The following is a 14,689-nucleotide window of genomic DNA, read 5'->3' as shown; positions in this document are numbered from 1 at the left end:
AGATATCACCTCACACCTATTGGAATGTCTATGATCAAAAAGACAAGAAATAACAAGTGTTGGTGAGGATATGGAGAAAAGGAAACCCTTGTACACTATGGATGAAAAGGTAAATTGGTGCAGCCCTATGGAAAACAGTATGGAGATTCCTCAAAAAATTAAGAATATGACTACTTTATGATCCAGCTATTCCATTTCTGGATATTTATCCAAAGAAAACAAAAACACTAATCTGAAAAGATATATTCATCCCTCTGTTCACTGCATGATTTTTTTACAATATTCAAGACATGGAAAAAGCCTAAGTGTCCATCAACAGATGAATGGATAAAAAAGATGTGGTTTATATATACAATAGAATAGTGATCAACCACAAAAAGGATAAAATCATACCATTGTGACAACACGGATGGACCTTGAGGGTATTACGCCAAGTGAAATATACCAGATGGAGAAAGATACTGTATGATTTCACTCAAACGTGGAATTTAACAAAACAAAGGAAGCAAAAAAATCAAAAATAAATTCATAGCTACAGACCACAGATTGGTGGTTAACAGAGGGGAAGGGGGTTTCGGAGGTGGGCAAAATGGATAAAGGGGGTCAATTGTATGGTGATGGATGGAAACTAGACTTTTGGTAGTAAGCACGCTGTAGTATATACAGACATCAAATTATAATGTACACTTGAAATTAATATAATGTAATAAACCAACGTTACCTCAATAAAAAATAAACAAAATAAAAAGACTGAATGCCAGGCCACATGACTACCTTTGTTATAAGCGATTTTCCCACTTTATTTTATGAATACCTATCCACTTTTTGTGTTGAATAGTACATATTTTAAATAGTAAGAAGTATTATAAGTACTTATTGAATTTACTTTTTGAAACTGTGGAATTATTTCAGTGCTTTAAAAGCAGAAGAAATGTTTAGAGAAGATAATTGTCTCAGTAAATAGCTTTAGAGTATGTAGAACGCAACCCAAGCAGCCTGTGACAGGAAGGGATATCACTATAGTGTCACCAAATGACATTGTTGATTAATCTAAAATTTTAAGGATTTTAGTTTTTATATTACCTACAAGTTAATAATGAGCAAGTGATAGTAATGAAGCCATTGAATAAAATGAGAAATTGTGATCCTAATTATCTTTTAAACAGCCACTCACTTGTAGTAGGATTATTTTGTATTTTTACCATTATTTTGCTTTTTGTTTTTTTCATAATGGTTTATATTATCAATTTGATGGAAATCCTGTAAGGTAAAACACACCACTTTCCCTGACCTATTGTAATGAACACAGTACTATGCATCCAATTCAGAGTGGAATAAATATTAAAAAATAGCCCAAAAAGGGAGAGTGACTTGCCCAAGAATAAATGTCTAGTTGTTGGCAGAGTATGATAAAGGCAAACAGCAAAGGATTCTGTTTCAGAGGTTGTAAACCCTAATTCCATCACCTGTTAGGTGTATGACTTTGGGAAATTACTTCCTCTTTAGCAAAATGTGAATGCATCTAATGATTTATTTATCAAGATATTATTAATAATCAATTCCACATCAATCACTCAGATTATTGTATTATAGAAAATAATCAATTCCACATCAATCACTCAGATTATTGTATTATAGAAATTAACAAAAATATTTCCTGCTCTGTTAGAATGTCCAGACACATAAATAAGTAATTGCAATTAACTAAATATTATAGTAGAAGGGTATAGAATGCCTTCAGGAGAATAGGAGACGGGGTGCCTCACTCTAAATCGAGATTACTCAATATCTGTGCAATAAATTATTTTCTGAGATTTGAGACTCTCATGTGATCATAATCATACTTTTAGCTTTTGATGTTCTGGAATATTGACTCATTTAGTAATTATTTTAACTGTTTTTTTCCAATGTGTTTAATATCACAGATCTTTTACTATCATTGAACTCTATATTCCTCTAAGTAAAATGAGACTCACTGACAGAGCGTTTGTACATCAATCTGTTGAGGATTGCATTTTTTATGTATGAACAACAAAAAAAATTGTAACTAACTACCTCTTTCTCTATGTTTTGAAAAGCCAGAAACGTTTGTCAATGTTTCTTATCTGTTTCTTTCGTAAATAGAGACTTTATTAACTTTTATTGTTCTAGGCAAAGGGTACTCTGACAAATGTAAATAGGTTGACTTTGACTAAAATTAACAGTTTTTTGTTCCCCTATATTAGTTCTTAAATCCAAAAAAGAAGATTAGTACTAAATTTAAGTAAAATGATTTTATCACTTCCAATGTATCTCCCATTATGAATTTTTGTGATAACCCTAATATTAACACAAAGCTAGTTTCAACTATTTTGAAAATCTTTCATAATACAATTTTTTAACGTTTCTGCAAGTAATTTATGTATCTTCTACTTTCTCACATGAGAAATCAAATACCTATTTCCTCGTAGAAATAAGATATTTATGTTTGTTTAATAAATTTGTTAAATTTAAAGATGGTGAAGTATCCTTCAAAAATCTTGCAAAAAGATTTTTCTTTTTTTGTAAGACATCTTTGGAAATTATTTTCTTCTTTCCATAATTCTATACTGGCTAACAATAAATATGAAGATATAACGAGTGATTTTGTGGGGCTGGCCTGGTGGCATAGTGGTTAAGTTTGCACGCCCCACTTCAGCAGCCTGGGGTTTACCAGTTTGGATCCCTGGCGCAGACTTACACACCTCTCATCAAGCCATGCTGTGGTGGAGTCCCACGTACAAACTAGAGGAAGATTAGCATAGATGTTTGCTCAGCAACAATTTGCCTCAGGCAAAAAGGAGGTAGATTGGCAACAGATGTTAGCTCAGGGCCAATCTTCCTCACCAAACAAAGGTGCTGAATCTGTGGCTTTTGGGTGTGTACGTGTTGTGGGGGCAGAGTTGGGGCATGTCTACTACTTTTATTGAAGTTGCTTACGGAATGCCATACTTTTTTCACCTCTGAATAAAGGCTGTGTTTTGGTCTTATCAGCCTAGAGCAAAGTTTCAAAGTGTGGTATAGAGAGCCCTGGGAGTCCCCAAGAGGCTTTTACGAGGTCTTTGAGATGATAATAATACTAAGAGGTCATTTGCCTTTTTTACTTTCACTCTCCCATGAATATACAGTGGAGTTTTCCAGAGGCCACATGACGTATGGTACTGTATCAGTTTGAGGGTGGAAACAGATTAGAGAATCCAGCTGTCTTCTGTTGGGCCGGGCATTAAAGATACTAGCAAAAATGTAAAATAAATACATACTTCTCACTAATGTTCCAAATATGTTATTTCCATTAATGTAATTATTTTTGTTAATATATAATTAGCTATTTATATTAATATAGAGTTTATTATTGTTGCTTAAAATGAATGAATAAATAAATATTTCCAAATTTTCCTTTAATTTCTAATTTGGTAAATATCTATAGAGACGATCCAAATTTAGCAAAAAAAAAAAAAAAAAAGCCCTTCATTCTCTTTATATAAATAGTTTTTAAGACTGAAAAGTTTGAGAACAGATCTCTTAGATAAGTAAGCCAGTGGAGCTCATCACCCATATACCTTTGTTGTTCTTGTAGGTAAAACATTAGCTTAACCAAAGGGCCAAGGTATCACTTAGTGCTGCATAGATGTACAACTAAGGGTATATGTTAGGTATAGAAAAATCTAGACAGTAGCTAGAACAATTCTCATGGTGATTAGTAAATCTGCTCAATTAAATCTAAATTAAAAGACACCAAAGATAATTCCTACCTTGGTTATAATCATTAGCAGACTATACCAATCATTCTTGAATATTGGTACTAAATAGCCCCAAAACATTTCCCTTGCTTTGCTGGCCTGGGCAAATCTGAATGATTTTGTAAATGAAGTTTTTACTGCAATCCAAGAACCATGATAAAGCCTAAATTGGTTTATGTCATCCTGGCTCCTCTCCACCTGTTCCCTCCACACCTTGACCTCTCTAACTCTCCCAAGCTTTGTCTCTGTCCTGGTCTACCAATCTGTAATGCATGTTGTGGAACATGTAATATTATTTCTCTTTCCAACACAGTGCAATTCTATGTAATGAAACCAACACACACAACTCTGTTTACATATTCAAATCAGGGAGAGCTTAAGATAAAGAAATGTTATTTCAGCAAGGCTTAGGTTTTTATTTTTAGTCTACCAGGAGAGCATTCTGGGAACTAGAAAGGATGTGGAAGAGATTTTAAAGATCACCCTCAAAAAAATCAGCTGAATCTGATGAAAAGATGGAAATAATAAATTTCTGAGGAAATACTCTATTGCTTTTTTCCCCACTTAGTTATTATAAGATGAAAAAAAATTCTAAAGGATGGATAAAATTATATAGCGAAAATGATGCTCAAATCAGGAAAGTAGTCAAAGATCACACAATTCTTTAAAGTTGTGGACCTAAAAGACTCTTTGAAGCAGTTACTTCGAAATAGTAATAATCATTTGGATTCACCTTTAAGGGGAAAAGTATTCTTTAAGACATTTGCAAGCTTGGTGTTAGAAGAAAAAAGTCAGTGGTTGACAAAATTATGAACTAGTGTTACATAGTGTCACATGGTTTAATAAAAAGGAAGACACTTTGTTTGGTATCTTTTGATGTGGAAAAAGTCTTTGATTCTCCCTGGTGCTGGTTTTTCTTTTCAAAAGGATATTGCCTGGTGAAATTCTTAAACTTCTTTTTCCTCACCTTATTCTTTGAAATATTTCTTTATATGTTAAAAGTGATCTCATAATATTCTAAAGCTCTTATTTTGGGCATCCAGATTATGAGTGTAACCTGTAGTTTTTAATACAGTAAATTAATGAATAAAGGAGGGGCCTCCCAAATTTGTAAAGATTTAGAGTTCTGGAAAGATCCTTTGTTTGTTAATGTTTTTTGAAAACTCATTTTATTATATGGCTGTGCTATTGTTATTCCAAGGAAAATACAAAATTTAGAGAAAGCTTTGGGATCAAAATTATATTAAAAATTCTGAGAAAAGACGTTACATATAGCTGGAAATTTTGATACTCTCCATAAGAGGATGTAAGTAAACTGCTCCCAAGTCTTAGTTAGTCTAAATAGCATATGGAGGTAGATTCCAGGGACCTCTCCTTAGGCATGCTCATTAAATAAGACTAGGGTAGATCTCAGATGTGTGTTTAGATGAGAATTTTACATAGACGGCCCACAAGTTTACTGTAAGCAAAACCAATGGCAGATAGAGAGCAGAGATTTTCTGTAGGAGAAAGCAATATATTTTTGGGGGCTTTCAAGCTATACTCATGCTGGCTTCTACCATTCTGTGACAGCAGACTGTAGGATGGCCATCCACCTGACGTTCATGCCCTTGTATAATCTTCTTCCCTTGAGTGTGAGTGAAACCTGAGACTTGCTTCCAACCAATACAATATGGACAAGTTAATAGTCTTTCACTTCCATGATTATCCTACATTATATGACTCCATTTTGCTAGCTGACTCACTCTGCAGACTCTTGCTTTCTTAGAGAAAGGAAACAGCCATATTGGGAGGACCACATGACAAGGAATAGAGAGTGACCTCTAGATGACAGCTGGCAAGAAACCCAGGTTCTTAGCCCACAAGGAAATAAATTCTGCAGATGATGTAAGTGGTCTTGGAAGCTGGGATTCTTAAGTCAATTCTTAAGTTCTTAAGTCAGGACTCCAGGTAAGAACAGAGCCCTAGAAATACTTTGCACCCTTGTGAGACCCTAAGTAGTGGCTCCACTAACCTATTCCTGGTCTCCTGACCCAGAGAAACACTGAGATAATAAATGGGTGTTTTTTAATCCTCTAACTTGTTGCCTAACAACAGATTACTAATATACATCCCCATCTTGATTTAAGGAATATTTCTGGACTAAAACGTGATTGCAGAATTTTAAGATATTTTATTTAACTGTACCCATTAAATTCTTACTGTAAAAAATAGTGCTCTGCGCATCCTTTGAGAACTTATTACAAAATGACTGCTCCATCTTCATGAATAGACAGTGAGGCTGGATTGGATTTTAACACCACATGCTTCCCTACAGCACTTTGTTATCACATGAAATTTCTATATTTTTGCTACCAGGGCAAAGTGCTGCTCTAGAGGTTTGAGATCATATTTAAACAGAGAAAGAGAAAGGAGAGAGAATAAACATAAGGAAAGAACTTTGGCTGATGAATATAAAATGTATAAAATTTGTACATAAAATTTATACTGCTTGAACTAGATCAACTCCTGTATATTCAGTATGTGTATTGTTGTCATTAAGCAAAACAATACCTTTCCTGTCAGTTAAGGACCTTATTTCAAAGGGAATATCTATATTCAGTATATTGGAAATGAGTAACTTTGATTAGGAGTTGAGATGCTATCAATTTTGTTCTTCAGTGAAAACAAAATTTGGTATGCACAACTGCTGTGAAGGAGGAATCGGATTGCTCTAAAGCTAGCGATAAATATTCATGGAAGTAATCTAGACAGATAAGAAAATAACCAGTTTTTGTATGTAAGCTTTTAGCTCTTGATTTTAGAAGGGATTATTTAAGTAATGTCTTTAGAATTAAAAAAAAATCTTGAGCCAGAGTTAAACAAAGAAAACATAAAGTTGATAAATATTGGAATTGAAGACTGTGTGGCCTCTCCCTTGAGCTCTGAAGATAATCCAGACTGTCTAACAATGCAGCTTTTTCCAGGAGGCCTGGTATTCTGTCAGTAGCTTCTTTCTGTTTCAGGTTGTAACAAATACAGATTTTTAAAAATTCTTATTTAATCATCCAGTTGAATTTCTTTTTTTTCCAACTTCCAAGTTTTGTAGCTGAGGCTCCTTAAAATCCACCTACAGGTTCAGTCCATGACTCCTGAGAGATGAGACCTGGAAATGTAAAAAAGACTCAAGCAACACTTTAAGACCATGAGATGCGTGGTCCCTTTTGCTGCTGGTCTCCTTTTGACTCTGTACCCCAATTTCGGTCTGTTCTGGATGGAATCCTGGCTCTACATTTACTAGATAAATAATCTTAGGTAGTTTCTTAACCTCTCTAAGCTATATTTCCTGCTCTTCAAAATGAGGATTATGACTATTCCCACTTTATAGTAATGCTGTGAGAATTAAGTGAGATACTTCATGTAAAGTACATAGAACTAACATACCCTGTATGGTCAATAAACATTGTACTTGTACTGTTTTCCAACAACTAGATTCTTTTGCCACCTTTTCCTAGGGCCAAATTTAATTCCCAGTACTGTCTCTTTCTGCCTTGGTTCCCTAGCTGGATTTATGATCCGTTGAGCGTCCTGCCGTCTGACATTCTGCTATTGAGTCTTCCTAGATCGTGTGTCCTTCCTTTGATTGCTTAATGTTGTATTCAGTCTCAATTCCTTGCCATGAGCCTGTGACTATGTCTAGTTTGGGAGTTTCTCTGCCCTTCTCAGTACATATATGCTACCCTCGGTATTGTCCCTAATTGATGTAGTGTAGCAGACAACTTACTGGATTTGGTGTCAAACATCTTCACTTTTAATACTGTCTATACCACTAACAAAGTGCATATTTTTGGATTAAGGATTCTCAGTCTTCACTGTACATTAGAATTGCCTATGAAGTTGGCTAAAAATTAAAAAATTGGGGGCCAATAACCCTGAAATTCCTATTAGTAGCTGTGGACTATGCCCGAGCCCATGAGGTTCTTTGTTTTTTGTTTTAAACACCTTTGTGGGAGATCACTGATTCAAAGCTAGGGCTCAAAACTACTTCCTCAGTCACTTAAAATTAATTCAACAAATTTTGATTGAAATCATAAGCCAGTAGGCACTGAGTGTACAAAAATCTAACAGCACACAATCCCTGCTTTCCTCTTACTTAGAAAGATAAGAGGTTGGGGCTACGTCTATTTTTAGCAAAATCTTTGGTATATGATAGATGTTTAAAGAATATTTACTAAAGAAGAATAGTAGGCCCATTTTTCTTGTCTATAAAATGATTTTTAGATTAGTATGTCTCAAACACAAGTTCCAGCCATACTAAGGAATGCTTATGATAGAGGGTTTAAAATTTAAAAAAAAAAATCAAACAAAGCGTAACAAGAACAACAAAATAAAACTTTGAGAAATATAAATAACAATCTTGTTTTTAAGAGATTCACAGTATATGTGAAAATATTAAAGGCTCCAAGAAATTCTGATTTAAATAAACCTGTTCACGATTTCTTAAAGTTCCCAAATCCAGAACACTTTTTTGTTCTCTAATATCCTACCAGACGGTATTTTATAGATTATCCATTTAGGAAATACTGATTTACACCATTATTAGGGTCTCTTGTGTTTTAGATGTCTCTGTTTCTAAGTCTATAGGAAAGACCATTGTACTGTTGGAGAGGTCAACCATTAGAACGCCATGCTCTCCCATAGCCTTGTCTAAAGGAATGGCCCTCAACAAACTGAATGTGCAATGATTAAATTGATACTTCAAATATCATGTGACCATAATCCTTCTGTGCTGATTGATTGAACAAGAATAGGCACATGACTCAAGAGATTCCCTGTCATAATCCAGTATTGGCCAATTAGATTCATTCTTTAAGGAATTTAAATTAAGAAATATTGGGCAAATATTTACAGCTTAGTGGTCATTATACAAAGCAGAGTTTGCAAACTGGTGCAGAGCATGTATATTTCTTAGTTTTAAAAGTCATATTTGATTATCTGTTCATGGAGCATGGCTTGTCCCCTCCCTGATGTTTATATCCATCTGCTTCATTCATTTAGAGTACATTTCAGACCCCCAAATACATTTGTGTTTGCTTCCCTTGAGGTGGAGCATTTCTGAGTTGGCTGCGATGCAATGTGTAGTCTTTAGAAGAAAAAGAAGTGGTCAAAACATTGGCAATTGGGCTGGCATTGTGGCCATTCACCCGAACTCCAGAAGAAAGAAAAAGACAGTTTCCAGGAAAAGACACTAAAATGAAACGAGCTCAACCTTACACAAATGATATGTCGGCCATTTTTGCTCTGCAGCTAATTGGTAAGATCTAAAGCAGTTGCCCACTTTACAAAAGAATAAAAAATCCTGCAGGTGGTGAGGTTCTGACTCTTGGCACCTACTTGAGCCCACACTTTTTCCAGGGAAAGGCTGAACTCCCGTGTGGAACCTGGGTGGGAGAAGGTCTGGGCGATGCTGAGGACAAGGGAGAGCAAGAATGAGAGAGAGAGATGACACGGCAGGCGCTGCCACTTGTTCCTAGAAGAGTGATTCTTCTTCAAATGCCTCAGGTTCTCAGGTTTTAAATTAGTATAACCTGCACAGAAACTGCCAGCACATCTTTTGTTTTGTTTCTCCCTGGCAGCGACAGCCTGCAGTCCACCGCTTGGTGAAAGGAGCTGAACTCCACATGCTATAAGTACCCATTTTCTTTGAATTACTCCTTTAGCTTGACCAAACAGGCTTTGGGTAACAATTGTTGCATTTCCTATTCTTTCCTATAATAGCTAAATTTTCTCACTCCGCCTTGGGCAGTGAGTTTCTTTTTCCTTTTTGGTGAGGGAACAGTGGTTATAATTTCAAATGAAGTTATTCAGTTGCACTTTTGTTGACTCTTAACGGAATCCTTTTTAGAAATAAATGGTGGCATTCAAAGTATACTTCCACTTCATCAACCACAGGTTACTCAATCCTAAAAAGGCCTTTTGAAATGCTGCTGCCTCTTGGGGCAGCTGATTCCTGTATTTTACTTTATTTTGAGTATGAGCAAAAAGGTATTATTCAAGGTTCTCATTTTAGAAATGCCGGAAAACAAATACTTCAAGCATTATTGTTTAGGAACTAGTGAAGAAAAGCTGACAAGTAGAGCTTCTGAATACAAAGAGAGAAAACTGTACATCTTCATAGACTGATGAAGTTATTGCAGCTACAGGAAGAACTTCAGCCAGAGGTAAAACCCGAAAAAGTAAATCCTTTCCCATCCCGAATTATAATTTTTTCATGTATTCCTTGCTTCACAGATTATCATCAAAATTTTTTATGTGAGAAAAATTAGCAAAATTTGTGCAATTCTCCTTTCCGTATGACCAGATAAATTGGAGTTCTTTAAACTGTGCCAGTGTATTATCTCACCTGTCTCTAGATATTGTTTCAATATTTCCAAACAGTTGATGAGAAAGCTTGATTTAATAATTCTATTACTCTGTACTCTAGGGGAAAAAAATAGAATAGAGAGAAACTAATCCAGTATTTTAATTTAACCTCTGGTAAATGCAGGGCCAGACAACCACACATGGTGGTTTTGTCCTTTCTTAAATGAAGGTGTGTATATTCAGATTGGTTTCCAGTCAGTCAATTTTGTATCTGGATTTCTACCAATCTAGCATGAGACTCTGAGTTTAGTAGTCAGAGAAACTTTGGTTCAAATCACGACTTTGTAAATTCCTAGTTGTCTGATTATGGGCAAGTTATCTTCGTCTTTCTGCCCCCCATGTTTGCATGGGCTAAAACAGTTAAAATACCTACTTAACAGAGATTCTGTGGGGCTGAAATGAGATAAGGCATGTAAACATTGTGGCATTGTGCCAGGCCCTGGTAGGCACTGTAGCTTATTATTCCAAGCTGCATTAAAGCAAAACAAAATGTGATTATGATAAAATATTAGAAAGTACTAATTTAGAAGTATTTTCCTTGAATTGAGCAAAATTATTTAAGTAGAATTTTGCCTACTTAAAGAAAATATCAGTGTGCTATTCACTCCACAACTATTTATAACATACCTACCATGTGCCAGCCTCTCTTGGGATAACCTCAGTGAGCAAAAGGGGCACAACTTCCTGTCTTGTGACATTCGTAGTCACGTTTACCACCTTACAATAGCAGTCTTTTTTACTCTGAATGTTTTTATTCATTTACCAAGCCTAAGAATTAAGCCACACTTTTAATTACATTGAATTGCTATATGAGTAGAAGGACAGAGATCTAACATCTTAATTTTGTTAGGAATTTAGAGCTTCTCTTTAATACCAGCTTTGGACTACAAGTGAATATTACTTGTATGTTTTATAATTTTCTATTCTTATTATAGATTTCCTGTCTTTGCATGAAATGCTGAGGCCTTTGAATGTCCCCTCAGACCTTGGAAAAATGTGGAGCAGAGGTTGTCAAATGTAGGAGCCTGGAATAGAGCTGGGCATGAAGGTGGAGCATCAGTTTCAAGGGGACCTCGGGCTTGTTCCAGGCCGTTTGCCTTATACCGATGCCAAGCAGGAGTAATATGCATCCCCTGTACACTTAGACGCTTCTCTCAACCAGAATACTGTATAAATATGCCAGATAAGATCTACCCAATGGTTTTCCCGATGTAACTAGAATAATCTTCTCTGCCCACAAGAGAAAGAAATGCCTTTTTGTTCACTCCTCCTTCTTTTCTTTTTTTTTTTTTTTTTAAAGATCTTATTTTTTCCTTTTTCTCCCCAAAGCCCCCCGGTACATAGTTGTGTATTCTTCGTTGTGGGTTCCTCTAGTTGTGGCATGTGGGACGCCGCCTCAGCGTGGTCTGACGAGCAGTGCCATGTCCGCGCCCAGGATTCGAACCGACGAAACACTGGGCCGCCTGCAGCGGAGCGCGCGAACCTAACCACTCGGCCACGGGGCCAGCCCCTCCTTCTCCTTATTTTCTTTTCTCAAGATCAGATTCTTATAGTTGATCTCTGCCATATGGTGATATGTAATAGCATTTTAATTTATGTAATAGTATTTGTCAAGAAGTCTTGTCAAAGACTTTTTGAAAGCCTTGCAGGTTGCTTCCAGCCCCTCCTTCTTATCTGTTTTTTAGTCATTCTATAAACTTCACTTTTTTCTGGAAGGGGAAATCTTGCCAAGAAGAAAGGTTACAATATGTTCTGTTTGTTCAAATATTTGTATCACGCTTGTTTACTTTTAATGACACTGATTTTACTGTATTAAAATATGTGACAATTTTAAAATTGAAAACAAGCATTCAGGACAAATTCCTCCAAAGTCGGGTTCTGAATTTCTAAGCATATTTCTTTAGACACATTTAAATGTATATAATTTAATAGTAATATAAGGTACTGAAATGCAACACAATGACAGTGCTTGTAAATCTGGAGCTTAGGAAGTTATCATCTCCTGGAAATCCCAATTTTATTCACAAAGTAAGGAAAATTTACATGGAGATCTTTAAGGCAGGTGGAACAAGTTTGGGCAAAAAAAGGCATAATATATTTTAAAGGGAATGAATCCACTGTAACATGGTATAGGCTGTATTGCCATATTCCTCTCGAGGAGGCAGCATTTGGACACCCAAAGGTGAGAGGACAGATTGAATAAATGCAGTGCAGCTAAAAAACAGACCCTGGAGCAAGACTTCCTCTTTAATTTTTCTTTTTCTAATCTTAATTTGGTAATCAGACATTGACAAAATAAAATAGCACATGTACTTGAACTTTTCCTGGGTAAAAGGATAGATTTAGCTTCAAAGACAAATTATTGGTTATAAAAAGAAATAGAACATTGCAAAATCTTCTACTTTGTTCTTCCTGCCATTCTTATGTAGATCTGGATTGCATCTCAGAGTAGCAAGAATTTGGGATATTAAGTATTGACAGATATTTTAGGAAAAACACTTAAGTCTGTGGTTGGGATTGATGACAGATATTTTAGGAAAAACACTTAAGTCTGTGGTTGGGATTGGGGAAAGCGGTTGTCATAGTCTTTGTATTTTAGTAGATTCAAGTAATAGGACAAGCCCTCTCAGTCTTGCCATCAAAATATCTCTTCTATTTAGACTTCTAACTATGCTTTGCTGTTTTATAACTCTAGCACTTTGTAGATATTACTTATTTTGTTTAAAATATTCTACCACCATATATATCTAGCAAAAACGACACTTCAAGAAAGAGATGAAGAATCTCTTCCTCTGTGAGAAATGTCCTGAAACCCCAAAGAGCATTTACAACTCTTTTCACGGGTCAGCATTGACTACTTTTGTAATAATGCTTATCATGCAGTTTTAACATCACTGTTCACAGGGTTGTATCTCTTACTAGACTTTGAGACCATTCACAGCAGAGACTTTATCTCATTAATTTCTACCATGTAGGAAACAATATAAAGCAGACTCTCGAAACTGTTAGCTGGGTCAATGGGATCTACATTGATTGTCTTCAAAATTAAATTTTCATCCTGAAAGCTAAAATTGAGTTAAACAACTTTTAGGGAGGGGAAATCACTTTTTGGTAAATCAATTACTTTTAAATGCCATGGCATTTATTGAATTTGAGAATTAAACGCTTCTTGAATAAAACGGTACATGTTTCTGTAAATACTTTATGATGTTATATTTTATAAACACCTTCAGAAAAGATAAATAATAAATAAGTAAATAAACAAATGCATAAATATGCTCTGCTACTTGCTAGAATGGTATATCTCTTAAGATATTTCCACTGCCAGTAACTGAAAACTTTACAGGAAAGCAGCTAAAACAGATAGGAAATATATTATCTTTTATAATTGAAAGTGCAGATGTGGACAGGCTTCAGAACAGGAGCAATCAGGGCTCTAGTTTGATCTTTTTCTGCTATTCTCACAACTTTTCATTCTTTTTGTTTGGGCCCTCTGCTCACGTTCTCCTCTCTCAAGTTCCTAAGAAGCCTTCTGAGTAGTATGGTAGTAGAGGGGGTATGTGCCTCCTTCTTCATGTCCAAGGAGAAGAGAAAAGCTTTCCCCAATTCCTGAAGCAAAAATTGTTCTCTTACTTCTGATTGGGTAATTTAGGTCATGTCCATTCTTGTATCAATAGCAGTTACTAGGCAAATGCCATGCATTTATTTGTTTAGTCTTGAATTTGTGAGCCAATCAGTAGCATGGTTTATGGGTTTATCACAATGCTTTGAACTATTTTGGCCCATCAGTAAGTAGGTGAGGATGCAGTCAGTTTCCCTGAATAGCATGGTCACATGAGGGAAGAATGGATTCTTAAACAAAATCTAGGCTCTGACCAAAAACTGAGGAATGAATATTGGGTAGACATTTATAATGTCCACTATAAACAGTATTTTTCAGTGAACTGAAAACAAACAGACTTTGAGACTATTTTTCCATATCCAACTCATCAAATAGTGAGCTTTCGGTGCACTCTTTAAGGTGCTTTTACACACCTAAGGTCATGCACTATAGAAATCAAAATACAACTGAAATTCAATACTCAATAGGTGGAGGACTAAAGAGGCAGTTAACAAATTGGAATATAGGTTATCAGAAAACATCTAGAATGAAGCATGTAGAGAAGTGATAATGGAGAATACAAAACAGAGTGTAAGAGATCTGAGGCACAAGGACTAGGGAGAGAAAATACATGATCTATCCAATGCCCTCATCCATGCCCCAACAAAAAAGAAAGAGAGAGAGGGAAAAGAAGGGAGAGACAAAGGAGGGAAGGAAGGAAGGAAGGAAGAAAGAAAGGAAGAAAGAAGAAAGAAAGGAAGAAGGAAGAAGGAAGAAGGAAGAAATAAAGAGAAACAGAGTAGAAAGGACAAACATAAAACAAATTATGAGATGGTAAATTTCAGCCCTAATATATAAATATTTGTCTCCCATACAAACCGACTAATCCTGGAGTAAAAATAAATCACTATAAAAAAGGATAGGCAAT

Source organism: Equus caballus, chromosome 4, assembly GCF_041296265.1.
Source record: "Equus caballus isolate H_3958 breed thoroughbred chromosome 4, TB-T2T, whole genome shotgun sequence".
In the NCBI taxonomy this organism is placed as follows: Eukaryota; Metazoa; Chordata; class Mammalia; order Perissodactyla; family Equidae; genus Equus; species Equus caballus.
This window is presented reverse-complemented; position numbering follows the sequence as displayed.